This window comes from Bubalus kerabau, chromosome 18, assembly GCF_029407905.1.
Source record: "Bubalus kerabau isolate K-KA32 ecotype Philippines breed swamp buffalo chromosome 18, PCC_UOA_SB_1v2, whole genome shotgun sequence".
NCBI classification, from domain to species: domain Eukaryota; kingdom Metazoa; phylum Chordata; class Mammalia; order Artiodactyla; family Bovidae; genus Bubalus; species Bubalus kerabau.
This window is the reverse complement of record NC_073641.1, coordinates 31,974,829-31,991,493: the sequence shown is the minus strand read 5'-3', so window position 1 is coordinate 31,991,493 and position 16,665 is coordinate 31,974,829.

The following is a 16,665-nucleotide window of genomic DNA, read 5'->3' as shown; positions in this document are numbered from 1 at the left end:
AATCTCCAAAGATGATGCTGTGAAAGGGCTGCACTCAATAAACCAGCAAATTTGGAAAATTCAAGAGTGGGCACAGGACTGGAAAAGGTCAGTTTTCACTTCAATCCCAAAGAAAGGCAATGCCAAAGAATTATCAAACTACTGCTCAACTGCACTCATCTCATACACTAGCAATGGAATGCTTACAATTCTACAGCAAAGAGGAACTAAAGAGCCTCTTGATGAAAGTGAAAGTGGAGAGTGAAAAAGCTGGCTTAAAACTCAACATTCAAAAAACTAAGATCATGGCATCCAGTACCGTCACTTCATAGCAAATGGATGGGAAAACAGTGAAACACTTTATTTTCTTGGGCTCCAAAGTCACTGCAGATGGTGACTGCAGCCATGAAATTAAAAGATGCTTGCTCCTTGGGAAAAAAGCTATGACAAACCTAGACATCGTAATAAAAAGCAGAAACAGTACTTTGCTGACAAAGTTCTGTATAGTCAAAGCTATATGCTTTTTCCAGTAGTCATGTTTGGGTGTGAGAGTTGACCATAAAGAAAGCTGAGAGCTGAAAAATTGATGCTTTTGAACTGTGGTGTTGAAGACTCTTGAGAGTCCCTAGGACTGCAAGGAGATCAAACCAGTTAATCCTAAAGGAAATCAGTGCTAAATATTCATTGGAAGGACTGATGCTGAAGCTGAAGCTCCAATACTTTGGCCACCTGATGCGAAGAACTGACTCCTTGGAAAAGACCCTCATGCTGGGAAAGATGGAAGGCAGGAGGAGAAGGGGATGACAGAGGATGAGATGGTTGGATGGTATCACTGACTCGATGAACATGAGTTTGAGCAAGCTCTGGGAGCTGGTGATAGACAGGGAAGCCTAGTGTGCTGCAGTCCACGGGGTCGCAGAGTCAGACATGACTGAGTGACTGAACTGACTAATGGAGAAATTGTCTTTAATGACAAAAGATCATGGACTATACACAAAAGCACTAATAAATAAATAATAACAATATAATACTTATCCTCCAGAAAGACAAACTCACCTATTCAAGGACTACACATGGACTGTGGTATTACAAAGTAATCATTACTACTCTGTAATTTGGGGACAAATACATTTAGTGATTGTGTAACTACAGAAGCTGGAGAGGTATCAAGGGAAGAGATGGGTTAGATGTCACCATAACCAGTAGAATGAATTTATCCCAGCAGTGTGTACAGAACCTAAGTCCAAGAAACTTGGAAAGAGATGTTCACTAAAGCAAATGGGTAAGCAGCTGATGTAGAAATTGAATGGAGGTGCCAAAAAATCAGGAAATCAGAAGATGGGAGTAATTGCAAGCAGGTCTAGAGGAAAAAGAGGTTTCTGGTGTAAAATGGCATATGGTTTGCAGCCTGTGATCCAGCTGGTTTCAACTATGCCCAAAACTATCTGTAAAGGCAAAGGAAAATCACCAAAGTCAGAACACTATAAAACAGGACTGACAATAAACCCATTACCAGTATCTATAAGGAATGTTCATAAACTACAGAGCTAAGAGAATTGTATCAAAAAGTGCAATAGTTATTCCAACCTTATTTGCACAATTAAAAGTAGATAAAATATCCTCTCTTTGTTGCTTTTCCTAATTCAGAAATAAATCTTCATCAATCCAGAAACTAGGGAATTCTCTAATATCTAAGTACCATATTTTGAGATTCCTCTTCTCTCTTACCAAACCAATGACTATTACTAACATGACTGTCTCTCTTTCTATATCTATTTGGAGACTATAAAAAATAGAACACAACTAGTTAGGAATGTGTGTTGTGTATACATTTAGTGAGAAAGTTGTCTACAGAGATTGTATAACATCCTAGAAGGTATAATTTTACAAAGTGTTAAATGGAAAGATATTCATGGGAAAGAATTCAGAACAATGAATACTGTTAGGTTTTGAAAGCATCATTTATGGAGAGTGCTGCAAAATTCACCAGTGAAGTACAGGCAATCCTATTTCAGAACAGCAGCACCTCACTGGCACTTGTTTGGTCGCTGAGCTGTGTCTGACTCTTTGCAACCCCATGAATTGTAGCACACCAGTCTTCCCTGTCCTTCACTATCTTCCAGAGTTTGCTCAAACTCATATCCATTGAATCAGTGATACCATCCAACCATCTCATCCCGTGTCACGCCTTCTCCTGTTGCCCTCAATCTTTCCCAGCATCAGGGTCTTTTCCAATGAGTCAGTTCTTCGCATCAGGTGGCCAAAGTATTGGAGCTTTAGCTTCAGCATCAGTTCTTACAATGAATATTCAGGATTGATTTCCTTTAGGACTGACTGGTTTGATCTCCTTGCAGTCCAAGGGACTCTCAAGAGTCTTCTTCAACACCACAGTTCGAAAGCATAGATTCTTCAGCTCTCAGCCTGTTTTATGGTTCAACTCTTACTTCCATACATGACTACTGGAAAAAAACATAGCTTTGACTAGATGGACCTTTGTCAGCAAAGTAATGTCTCTGCTTTTTAACATGCTGTCTAGGTTGGTCATAACTTTTCTTCCAAGGAGCAAACGTCTTTCAATTTCATGGCTGCAGTTACTGTCTGCAGTGATTTGGAGCCCAAGAAAATTAAATCCATTACTCTTTCCACTTTTCCCCCATCTATTTGCCATGAAGTGATGGGACCAGAGGCTGATAACAGTTTTTTGAATGTTGAGTTTTAAGACAGCTTTTTCACTCTTCTCTTTCACCTTTATCAAGAGGCTCTTTAGTTCCTCTTCACTTTCTGCCATGAGTGGTATCACCTGTATATCTGAGATTGTTGATATTTCTCCCAGCAATCTTGATTTCAGCTTGAGATCCAGCCTGGTTTTTCACATGATTTACTCTTCATTAAATAAGCAGGGTGATAATATACAACCTTGATGTATTCTTTTCCCAGTTTTAAACCAGTCCACTGTTCCTTGTTCACTTGTAACCATTGCTTCTTTTTCTGCATGCAGGTTTCTCAGGAGACAGGAAAGGTGATCTGGTATTCCTGTCTCTTTAAGAATTTTCCACAGTTTGTTGTGATCCACACAGTCAAAGGCTTTAGCATAGTCAATGAAGCAGATGTAGATGTTTTCTTGGAATTCCCTGGCACTTATTCAAAAGCTATTGGGCTAGGAATTATGTGCATCAACTGGCTTTCTCTTTATAGTCCTGGGAAAGAATTCTGCCAGTGTGCAAGTTTATAGAGGAACAATGACAGTCCAATCAATGGAATTTAGGACATCCAAGAGAAGATTGTGAAAAGTAAATGTTTTCAGTAATGCATTTACTGAAGTTACTTATATCACATCAGTGAGACACAGTCACATATAAACGTTGGCAACTATTGGCAAATTTCTAATATTCTAACACTAAGAATTAAATATACCATGCCTGGAATGCTACATCAATTCTCACTAGGCCCTGAGAGTGAGAGTGATCTGAGAATGAAAATAAGACAGCAGTTTCACATATTTATTTGAAAATATATGATTGCTACAATAGGTAATAGCTAATTCATTATTTTCATCTTGAAGTAACGGTGAATGTCAGGGTGAGATTTTGGAAGCAGAGTGGGTGAGCATAAGCATAACGTCTGCTTGCCTTCTTCATGAATACCATTGATCGCACTGTGTGGTTTTTAAGGAGGGGTGAAAGCAATAGGAGTTTCAAAACTGAGCTGTTAACAGCAGCGTAAAAAAATTAAGGATTAACTGTTTGGTGGTTCATATGCATGACAATACACATCTGGATGTATAACATTTAGTAGGTTTGCTAGAACACCAGTTACACCTAAAACTCCTCTTGATATTTCATAGCCGTTCTTTGAAAAAAGCTTTTGTGAGACAGAGACTTTGCTCGACATCAGCTCACATTTTTTTCTGATCCCTCAAGACTTTATGCCCAGATAACTTCTTGTTGTTCAGCTCTATTGATTTATGTCCAAGCCTCTTTTGGCCAAGTACCTATCCACGGTGCTCAAATCCAGTTGTCCAGTCTCCTTTTTGATCCTGACCTACAGCATCTGTGATAATTTTTCTCTTAGTGGAACTTTTTTGGTTGAGGCTTTGGAACAATATAGCCTCTTTTCCTATTTTATCAACTGTACTTGCCCCACCATCGCCCCCCACCACCTGCCCTGTGACTGCTCAAGCCCTGGCATGATCCTTCTTGCTCTCAAATCAAATGAGGCTACTGCTTGAATTTACAAATTTAGTCAGGATGTTAAGTGGGCAAAGCCACAAAGACAAAACAAATCGATAAAAATCATACCCTTTGCAGTTTTAATTTTATGCCCATTGCTTGATTTTCCCATGTAGGAATCTGATGCCAATGGGAACCCAGGCCAGAAGCTGAATCGAACACTGAGATTCATCTGGGGACAGATTGAAAAAAATGTAAACAGATGCAATTAAAAGATTGCAAAATGTGGTAGACGTGTGAGCAGACACTGGGTCATAAAAATAATTATTTTCAGGTTCTTATTGCCCGAAACATTCAAAGCTAATTTATTTGGGAGTATTTAAGATGGTTTTAAGAAAACTTCTTTTTATTGCTGTAAGTTCTGGGAAATGTGCATATTGAAAAGATTTTCAACCATCATGTGGCTGCCCACATGTGAGTTTAAATCTTCATGTGTGAAATCTTCACATCTGGAGATCTTTAGAAGACCTGTCTAACTGCTCTCCAATAACTTCACTGTCTATCACTCTCTTTGTAGCTCTTCTCATTCTCTAACAACATATGTGGCTCAGGTAAAGTGTAGATGTGAAAACTTATAAATAGGGACTGGAAGTCTCTGATTCTTCAAGTTACCTTAAAATTTCTAGACCTAACTTCACATTGAATTTCAGAGCTTCAGTCAGTTCAGTTCAGTTGCTCAATCATGTCTGACTCTTTGCAACCCCGTGGACTGCAGCATACCAGGTTTCCCTGTCCATCACCAACTCCAGCAGGCTTACTCAAACTCATGTCCATCGAGTTAGTGATGCCATCCAACCATCTCACCCTCTGTCGTCCCCTTCTCCTCCTGCCTTCAATCTTTCCCATTATCAGTGTCTTTTCTAGTGAGTTAGTTCTTCATATCAGGTGACCAAAGTATTGGAGTTTCAGCTTCAGAATCAGTCCTTCCAATGAATATTCAGGACTGATTTCCTTTAGGATAGACTGGTTGGATCTCCTAGCAGTCCAAGGGACTCTCAAGAGTCTTCTCCAACACCACAGTTCAAAAGCATCAATTCAATATCACAGTAATCCAAGTCTATGCCCTGACCAGTAATGCTGAAGAAACTGAAGTTGAACAGTTCTATGAAGACCTACAAGACCTTCTAGAACTAACACCCAAAAAAGATATCCTTTTCATTATGGGGGACTGCAATGCAAAAGTAGGAAGTCTAGAGATGCCTGGAGTAACAGGCAAATTTGGCCTTGGAATACAAAATGAAGCGGGGAAAAGGATAACAGAGTTTTGCCAAGAGAATGCACTGGTTATAGCAAACACCCTCTTCCAACAACACAGGAGAAGACTTTACACATGGACATCAACAGATGGTCAATACCAAAATGATGGAGAAGCTCTATACAGTCATCAAAAACAAGACCGGGAACTGACTGTTGCTCAGATCATTAACTCCTTATTGCCAAATTCAGACTTAAATTGAAGAAAGTAGGGAAAGCTACCAGACTATTCAGGTATTACCTAGGTCAAATCTCTAATGATTCTACAGTGGAAGTGACAAATAGATTCAGGGATTGGATCTGATAGAGTGCCTGAAGAACTATGGATGGAAGTTCATGACATTGTACAGGAGGCAGTGATCAAGACCATACCCAAGAAAAAGAAATGCAAAAAAGGCAAAATGGTTGTCTGAGGAGGCCTTACAGATAGCTGAGAAAAGAGAAGCTAAAGGGAAAGGAGAAAAGGAAAGATATACCCATTTGAACACAGAGTTCCAAAGAACAGCAAGGAGAGATAAGAAAGCCTTCCTCAGTTTCAGAGCTTGTGTATGGTTAATTTACTATTCTGTCTTACTGCTGAACTGATGTTTTTGTTTGTTTAATGTGAGTGGTCTTTCTAATCCCATTAAGTGGAAACAAAGTTTACAAATGTAAATCCATTTTACTTTGATTTAGTACTTTTGCAAGACTAGGCTTCACAAATCAAGGCGTGAACTTTGACAGCAGGCTAGTTTCAAAAGGTGTTTTTCCCCCACCTTTGAGAGAAGAGGACTAAGACCTTTTCTAAGGGATTCTTTTTTTCTCTTTTAAAGATAAACACTGAGAGTGTGGGAGGTTGAGAGGATCAGGGACTTGGCAGACACTTTTTGTCCACAAGTAACCCCTGAGCTTAAAAGCCTGAGGTCCTGCAGGTGGAATACAATCTGTGAGATTATTCCTGTTGCTGTTCTACTGTTAAATCAAACCCCTTTCTTTGAAGGGAAAAATTAGCTGGGAATCTCTGTGAGGCCCTGAGGATGAAATTTTGTATTATGAGTCAGAGGACCTGGGGTGAGCCATAATCACTTTGACCCCCACTTCTCACAGGCACCAAATAATAGCGACGATGGCTGCCATCTATTGAACAGTTGGAATGTTTTGGTTTCTTCTCGTTTCTATTTCTAATTTCCACAGTAGCCCACATGAGTTTCTGAAAGAATTAATTTAGTGAGATGTACATGGAAATGCCTACCATGCTATCTAATGTTCTTGTGAAAATTACATGGAACAATTTATGTAGAAACCATCTGAAAATGAAGTTATTCTCTCTGGAAAGGACTCTTGGCCATCCTTCTTGAAATCAATTACATAGCTATGTTTTCATAATTCAGTTACTCTCAGAGGAAAAAGAAGTTGTTTAAAGATTAGAAGTCTTAATAAGCAGTAAGTCAAACTAAGAATCTGTAGAGATATTTATGTCTCCCGATAGGAGACAGGGATCAAGACCATCCCCATGGAAAAGAAATGCAAAAAAGCAAAATGGCTGTCTGGGGAGGCCTTACAAATAGCTGTGAAAAGAAGAGAAGCGAAAAGCAAAGGAGAAAAGGAAAGATATAAACATCTGAATGCAGAGTTCCAAAGAATAGCAAGAAGAGATATAAGAAAGCCTTCCTCAGTGATCAATGCAAAGAAATAGAGGAAAACAACAGAATGGGAAAGACTAGAGATCTCTTCAAGAAAATCAGAGATACCAAAGGAACATTTCATGCAAAGATGGGCTTGATAAAGGACAGAAATGGTATGGACCTAATAGAAGCAGAAGATATTAAGAAGAGATGGCAAGAATACACAGAAGAACTGTACAAAAGAGATCTTCACGACCCAGATAATCATGATGGTGTGATCACTGACCTAGAGCCAGACATCCTGGAATGTGAAGTCAAGTGGGTGTTAGAAAGCATCACTACGAACAAAGCTAGGGGAGGTGATGGAATTCCAGTTGAGCTATTCCAAATCCTGAAAGATGATGCTGTGAAAGTACTGCACTCAATATGCCAGCAAATCTGGAAAACTCAGCAGTGGCCACAGGACTGGAAAAGGTCAGTTTTCATTCCAATCCCAAAGAAAGGCAATGCCAAAGAATGCTCAAACTACCGCACAATTGCACTTATCTCACACGCTATTTCTTATTTTTCTGGGCTCCAAAATCACTGCAGATGGTGACTTCAGCCATGAAATTAAAAGACGCTTACTCCTTGGAAGGAAAGTTATGACCAACCTAGATAGCATATTCCAAAGCAGAGGACATTACTTTGCCAACAAAGGTCCGTCTAGTCAAGGCTATGGTTTTTCCAGTGGTCATGTATGGATGTGAGAGTTGGACTGTGAAGAAGGCTGAGCGCCGAAGAATTGATGCTTTTGAACTGTGGTGTTGGAGAAGACTCTTGAGAGTCCCTTGGACTGCAAGGAGATCCAACCAGTCCATTCTGAAGGAGATCAGCCCTGGGATTTCTTTGGAAGGAATGATGTTAAAGCTGAAACTCCAGTACTTTGGCCACCTGATGTGAAGAGTTGACTCATTGAAAAAGACTCTGATGCTGGGAGGGATTGGGGGCAAGAGGAGAAGGGGACAACAGAGGATGAGATGTCTGGGTGGCATCACTGACTTGATGGACGTGAGTCTGAGTGAACTCCGGGAGTTGGTGATGGACAGGGAGGCCTGGTGTGCTGTGATTCATGGGGTCGCAAAGAGTCAGACAGGACTGAGGGACTGATCTGATCTGATCTGATCTGAAGTGCATGCTAAGTTGCTTCAGTTGTGTTGGACTCTTTGTGACCCCTTAGACTGTAAACCGCCAGGCTGCTCTGTCCATGGGATTCTCCAGGCAAGAATACTGGAGTGGGTTGCCCTGCCCTCCTCCAGGGGATCTGCCCAACCCAGGGGTGGAACCCATGGTCTCTTATGTCCCCTGCATTGACAGGCAGGTTCTTTACGACTAGCGCCAACTGGGAAACCCCAAAGTAACAGCTTGGAAAATGTCAACGTAATACTTTGATGGATAATCTTAAGAAGAAATTATGGAATTAAGATACTTAAAGTCTAGTGGGAAAAAAACTTACATTTGTTTCTGGGACTCAATAAACATATCACTATTTATAAGAATGAAAACAACAGTAACTTAATTGACATGCTCATTAACAAGTAATACTCATTAAAGTGGGTAATACATAGTTTTTTAAGGGTATTTTTATGCTCTTATTCCAAGAAGTTTATGGACCAAAATTATTGTCATTTTTTTAACACACATACACACAGACATGAAGAGAAAGAGAAAGCAAAGGTAAACTTACATCCTCAAACCCAGACATGAGAGAAATAAGTGTTATTTTAAAATTTTCTACTTCTTTTCTGACCCTGAGACTAAAATTTCAATTCTCATCATTCTTGAGTGTTTCCTACTTCCAAAGTTTTTTCTGCTGCCACCACCCCCCCCGCACCCCCCCTCCCCCAGAGTCAAGCCTTGGGGAACGTTCATTGACATTACTGTTTGGTCGTCTATTCCCTTGTTTGCAAAACCACTTCATATCTTTTGCTTCTATGCCAGGCTTGAGAGAAGGAATGTGAATGCATTCATCTTCCTTTCACGTCTGGGATCTTGTTGCTTCCCAGGTGAGGCCAGAAAACACAGTTTATTTCTGCTTTCTGTTTCTGCTACTATCCCTTATGCTGTTCAAAACTTGACAATCTCCTTTAATCAAGCAAGGGACAGAGAAAAATGATAATGTAGTATAGTATGTATAATTTTAATGTAGTATGTAAAATTTAGTATCTCTGTGGCAGGGTGATATAATAGTCCACAAATATATTCAGATTCTGTTCTCCAGAATTTATTAATGTTACCTTTTACAGAAAAAGGCATTTTGCCGGTGCAATTAAGTCAAGGATCCTGAGTTTGGGGACTGTGTGTTTTGCAGAAATAAATAGATAACCAAACTAGAAGTTGATATCTAAAATGGTGGATGCTGATGTAAGAATAACCTAAATCATGGACAGTGGCTTTGCGGCTGGTCAGTTAGGACACCACTGGTGGGGCTTGAAGCGTAGGGATGAGTGCTCTTGCAACCTGGAGGAGATTTGTGTTACATATTGGTGGAACAATTGGCAAGATGGTTACTGGCTATAAATTGGAAGATGTAAAAAGGGCTTAATATATCTGTGGTCTAGATAAGGTGATTTTCAGGCAGAATGTTAAAAGTATAATGTACCTTTTAAAAACTGTCTTTGATAAAATATTTCAAGAGAGATGTACTAAGGAAGGAAATGTTGAACTTTTGAGCAGACTTTCAGTTCAGCTCAATTCAGTCGCTCAGTCATGTCAGACTCTTTGCAACCCCATGAATCGCAGCATGCCAGGCCTCCCTGTCCATCAGACTTTAGAAGAATATAATTGCTTTAAAATATTATGGTGGTTTCTGCCACAACTAAACATGAGTCAGCTATAAGTATACATATGTCCCCTCCCTCTTGAAACTCCCTCGCACCCCTCTAGGTTGTCACAGGGCACCCGGTTGAGCTCTCTGTATCATATATCCACTTCCTACTAGCTATCTATTTTACATATGGTAATTTATATGTTTCAATGCTACTCTCTCAATTCATCCGACCCTCTCCTTTCCCCACTGTGTTCCAGTGTGGTGGATGAACTTAGAGCCTGTTAAAAGGAGGGAAAGACGTCAAAAATATCATATATTGATGGAAATATATGGAATCTAGAAAAATGCTACTGAATAACCTAGTTACAGAGCAGAAATAGAGACACAGACATAGAGAACAGACTTTGTAGACCCATGACTTATTTTATAACTGGAAGTATGTACCTTGACCACTTTTACCCATTTTACCCACCCCTCACTCCTACCTTTGGCAACCACTAATCTGTTCTCTGTATCTATGATTTCAGTCTTTTTGTTTGTTGGCTTGTTGCAGTTTCACATGCAACTGAGTTGCATGCAATTTGCAGTTCTCTGACTTATTTCACTTAGCATAATGCCTTCAAGGCATAATGTCTTTCATCCATATTGTTGCAAATGGCAGGATTTCCCTATTTGTTATGGCTGGATAATATATATATTATATAGTATATACATTAAATATATTATACATATTATATATTATATTGTATGCTTTATATATACATTAACAATAGAGATATATATAATATATACATATATATATATTTATCCACTCATTTGTCAATGGAACTTTGTTTTTCTGTCTTGGCTATTGTAAATAATGCTACAATCAACATGGGATTTATATATTTCTTAGTTGATGTTTTTGTTTCCTTCAAATAAATATCTTGAAGTGGAATTGCTGGATCATACTGTAGTTCTTTTTTTTTTTTTTTTTTTTTTTGAGACGTCTCCATACTGTTTTCCATAAGGTTTGTACCAGTTTACATTCCCACCGGCAGTGCACAAGCCCCTCATTTCCTGACATATATTCTTATGTATTCCTTACCAAAAACTGTGAAAAATATGAGACAAATTAGCCTACCACAGTTTTGTTGACACTAGTAGAAGGCATAAGCCTCTTGGATTAGAGCTAGAAGATAGGTTATTACTCTCAGCAATAGTTTGTGACCAGGGGATGAGCATTTTTGTGTTAGTTGCACACATCTCAATTCTCACAGGATGAAGGGGGCCGTATTAGACTTGCACATACAGCAGATTATGTTACAAGAAAATAACTCCAAGCTAATGGGACCCAACACTTTTACCATGGGCAGTAAACCTGCTTGCTGTTGCTCTGGAGAAAGACATTAATTTTATTATACGGGCCTTTTGCTCAGAAAAAGACACTATATCTGTTTTCCAAGGCTATTCATTATACAGCTGTCCTTTTAAAGACAGTTATTGCAAAGGCAGTTAGTGCCTCTATTCGTAGGAAGTGCAGAAAGGGACCCATGGGGAATTGTCTCTCAGAAATTACTTCCAGTTATTAGCAGAGATTTCTGTTTGTTTCAGTATAGATATATTTCTTTGCATTGTTAAAAAAAAAATAATGTCAATTCAGTTCAAGGATTATCTCCTTCCCTGAGGTACTGCAGGCTAAAATCTTGCCTCCTCCACTCTTAGAGTAAGTTGGCAGGTTCTGGCTCAAAGAAAGCTAATCTTCTCCCCTTTTTATACACTTACTCCCCACTTTGGGGGGTAAGGTAGAGGCATAGGGGACTTAGGTATCAGTGAGAGATGCCCCTGGCTTCACTCCGGCATCGATTGGTCTCATCTTCTCCTAGTATTTCCTATTGACATGAGGTTTGAAGACATTTGGGCATGTTGCCCCAAACTCCTTTCCCTCTTCAAAGGATAGCCCTGACTTTCTTTGACAAGTCAAAGATTTAAAATCATTACCCTTTCTCTGGTATGATCATCTATTCAAATGACGTCTATGACCTCTTGAGCAGCAATGTAGCTTACGCCCATCACTAACCTTCACGTTTCTTTACATGTAGCATCAAGAACTGTTGCCATCTTCTCTTGTACCCTTAAAAAACTGCAGACAGCTGTGTCAGGAATAAGGTTGCCCCATATCCTTCCCAGATCTATTTCACCATGGGCCCTTGAAGACCAAAATGATTTCAGGCTTTTCAGCTCTCCTCAAATCCATCAACTCAAATCCATCATCAATCACAAGCTGTTTCTTCCACTAATACCTGTGCTCTTTGTTGTCAGTGTGAGAAAGGATCATTTATAACATTTGTTAAAATTCAGATGTCCAGCTCCCAAGCATAGAGATTTTGTTCCAAGAGTCTGAATACTTAACAAGTTTTCACATGGTTCAGATCATGACTTTGATACATAGGTCATTCTATTCTCCCTCCCTTATCATCATGAGTAGCATTCCTCAAAACAGAACAAATACTGTAGAAAGAGTGTAATGTATTGGAAAGAGCATTGGCTTTCCAGTCAGCCAGATGTGCATTCAGATCCTGGTTCTGTTAGTTATTAAAACTTTTTTCTTTTTGAAAGGAAATAGATCTTTGGTGACATCTAAGAGAAATTAACTGGTACATGTGCCTTAAAATATGATAAGAATAAGTCATATTCTAGTTTTCTGTAAAGGTGAGATAATAATTCAGTTTTTCAGTAAATAAGCAGGCGATAAGATCTTTGTCACAACTACCCAACTCTACCATTGTAGCATTAAAAACAGCCATAGACAGACGTGAGCAAATGAGAGGGGTTGTGTTCCAATAAAACTTTATTGACAAAATCAGAGGCTGGCCAGATTTGGCCTGTGGGTTGTAGTTTATTGTCCCCTCTGTAGAACATGAAAGTGATACAACTAAATTTGTGAATATGTAAATTTTAACCCATAATTTGGTGATCAATTTTACAATTGTAAATTACATTTTTCTAAAAGAAAACTTGAAAAGGACTTGATTCTGTGAAAAGGTCACATTATGGAGAAATTAACCACCACTGGCCAGATTTTACATCTCTAACTAACTGCAAGAACTTCTTTATGATGGAGGGTCAGCTATCTTTAAAAGATTTGTGGTAGAGTGGATTACTTGTCCATTATTTATCCATGTACCTGAATTGTAAATCTGTATCTTTGGCATGTAACATTCACTGCTTTCCTATAGTGGGTAGAGCAGACTTACTCAGATTTTTTTTTTGTTTTTTTAATATCAATCTTTGGTCAGTGGGGTATTAGCAATTGTGACATAAAGAGAAGTTTGTAAGCTGTAGCATGATTGGCCCTGCATTTCAGAACACACACACAAGGAGGACACACTTGGGCTAGCCTTCTGGTCCCATAAAGTGAAAGAAAGAAAGTGAAGTTGTTCAGTCGTGTCCGACTCTTTGCAACCCCATGGCCTGTAACCTACCAGGCTCCTCTGTCCATGGGATTTTTCAGGCAATAGTCCTGGAGTGGATTGCCATTTCCTTCTCCAGGGGATCTTCCCAACCCAGGGATCGAACCTGGGTCTCCTGCATTGTAGACAGACGCTTTACCATCTGAGTCACCAAGTAAGCCCATAAGGAGGCTATCAAACATGTGGGGCAGAATCATCCCTTGCTGAACCTAGCTGGCTTTAGAAGCATGAGTGACTCCAAGTTATGACCAGTAGAACCATCCAAACGATCCCAGCCTAGACAGCCTTCAACAGCATGCAGCTAAGTGGGAATAAGTGATTCAGTGTATCAAGCCAGTTTCATTTCAATAATTTGAATTTTTTTGGTGGTTTCCTCTTTTTTGAGGTGTCTTTTACCCACCTCCCCTGACAATTTCAGTCCCTTCTCTCCACCCCTCCAAAAAAGAAAGTAATGAGAAGGAGGGATTATTTGGGTTCTGACCTCCTTAGGCAGTTGGAAAGGGAACAGAAACCAAAATAATCACTGGAAGTGACAGAGACTGACAATCAAGAAGTATCTGGCAGAATAGGAAAGGTGATAGAGAAAAGGGAAGAAAGGAGAGGCACCAGAGGCCATCTTCCACACTAGCCTTCCTATTAAGAGGGGCTCAAGGAGAGTCTCAAACATTAGGAAGTGCAGGTCCTGAAGAAGGGAGGTGGTGTTTGAGCCTCAGGGATGAGTAAATCAAGGAAAGGAGGCTACATCTCTCTTTGTAGAATAGGTCCCCCTCACCTTAGGGGCAGCAGCTTCACGGACCGTAGACACTTCATAACTCTAGGCAACGTACAGAAAGCAGGCTTTTTCATGATATTCTTGGTATAAATGACCCATCAGGGCACTGCCAAGTGGAATGACACTGACAGCAAAGAAAAATGAGGCCTTCTCAGCTCAGAGACAAATTCATTTCCGGATCAAGAACTAGAACTGACCAACTGTAAGATCAGAAGGCACCAGGTAGTCCTTTTTGTCCAGGTATCATATCCGAGCTTTGGGAACCTTTTCTACTATCACCAGAATTGGTCCAGGTACTTCTTTGGTATTGTCTCACTCTCAGATGTTTGCTCTTTGAAAGAAAAGCTATGACCAACCTAGACAGCATATTAAAAAGCAGAGACATTATTTTGCCAACAAAAGTCCATCTAGTCAAAGCTATGGTTTTTCCAGTAGTCATGTATGGATGTGAGAGTTGGGCTATAAAGAAAGCAGAGCACCAAAGAATTGATGCTTTTGAACTGTGGTGTTGGAGAAGACTCTTGAGAGTCCCTTGGACTGCAAGGAGATCAAACCAGTCCATCCTAAAGGAAATCAGTCTTGAATATTCATTGTAAGGCCTGATGCTGAAGCTGAAATTCCAATACTTTGGCCACGTGATGCGAAGAACTGACTCAATGGAAAAGGCCGATGCTGGAAAAAATTGAAGGCAGGAGGAGAATGGGATGACAGAGGATGAGATGGTTGGATGTCATCACGGACTCGATGGACATGAGTTTAAGCAAGCTCCGGGAGTTGGTGATGGACAGGGAAACCTGGTGTGCTGCATGCACTCCATGGGGTCACAAAGAGTTGGATGTGACTGAGCAACTGAACTGAACTGAACTGAACTCTCAGAGCCACATTTTTCTGTCAGATGCTCTTCTTTATACAGGAACTTCTTCCTCCTGGGAACTGGGCTGGGCTGAGGGAACCTGGGGGTGGGGATGGGGGTAGGGGTGGGGTGAGGAGATAGGACAGCGAGGGTAGGGGTGAGGGGGAGGCAGCTACAAGAGCAATGATTTGAATTTTTAACAAATGTTTATATGATTCTGATGTAAATTATACATTGGGCCTTCTATTTTTTCCTCCCATTCAGTTTTGGGATGGCTTTTAACTACAACATGATTTTGTTCAGAATTAACTGATAAAGGGGTGATGTCATATGTATTTCACAGTCAGACAAACAGACAGATATATACACCCAAAACAGGTCTACTGGATTAGAACTTGCATGGAAATTTTCTTTTATTTCTTTAATGTTTTTTCCCCAATCTCCATTGCTGGTTTCAGAAAATGATGCTAGAGCTGTAGCCAAAAACCAAATGAAATGGTACATGCCAATTTATAATTTAGAAGTCATAAGAAGCCACTAAAGGATTCTAAGCAAAGATATTTCATATTTATATTGTGCTTTAAATTTTTAATATTATCTTAGATGTGCCAAAGTGCAATTTATTTTCTATGAAGTAATAATTTTATTTTAGCCCCAAATATGTTAATAGATGAAAAAACAAACAAACCAAAACAATAAAATTTACAGACTCAGGCCTGTAAAGCAACCTAGATTTTTCCAGTTTAGAACTTAGTCTCTTTCAGGTTAGCTGGGTAAATCAAAGGCTCTCCAGCTACCCTATTTTTCCTATTCCCCCATCACCTTTCTTTTTCACCTCACTTTGGTAGACATATGTTGTTCAGTCACTCAGTCATGTCTGACTCTTTGTGACCCCATGGACTGCAGCACACCAGGGTTCCCTGTCCTTCACCATCTCCCAGAGCTTGCTCAAATTCAGGTCCATTAAGTTGGTGATGCCATCCAATCATCTTGTCCTCTGTTATCCCCTTCTCCACCTGCCTTCAATGTGAGAATTAAAAGGAAAAAAATTATAAGAGTGGGATGAGAGGGGCCTCTGTTTCATGAGCTACCCTCTCAATTCTTTCTAGTCTCGCCTAGTGATGTACCATTCCATTTCGTCTGTAGCATCTGCTGCTATGGCCCATGATCATCTCACAGTCTTTGGTCAAAAGGGAACTAAATACTTTCCCAGTCTCAATTACATGTGTCTTCAGATCTCTAGGCTACCTATTATCACTTTAAAATGCAAACAGGAGCTTGTGAATTGATTCCATTTACATGCACACCATGGGGAACTAGAGTCAAAGGTTATCTTGGGCCCATTTTCTCTAATTAAATACACCGCAATGCCGGAGGTGCTCTTTGAGGTTGTATCTTTCCAAAGTTCAAACATAAAGGGAAATCCAGCTTCTACATTTAGCTGGGTTTCACAATTATTAAGAAGACAGAATCTAGGATAATGCCTCTCAAATTCCAATATGCATATGAATCACCTAACGATCTCTTTAAAATGCAGATTCTTACACAGTAGGTCTGGATTGGAGGCCCCCAAATTTGTACATGAACAAGCTTCCAGTAAATGCCAATGTTGCCAGCCCATGAACTGCATTGTGAGATACGGGATAACATGAAATACGAAAGCTTTTGAAGACTGACTGGAAGGCAGAGTTAAAGTTGGAGGAAAAGCTTTGA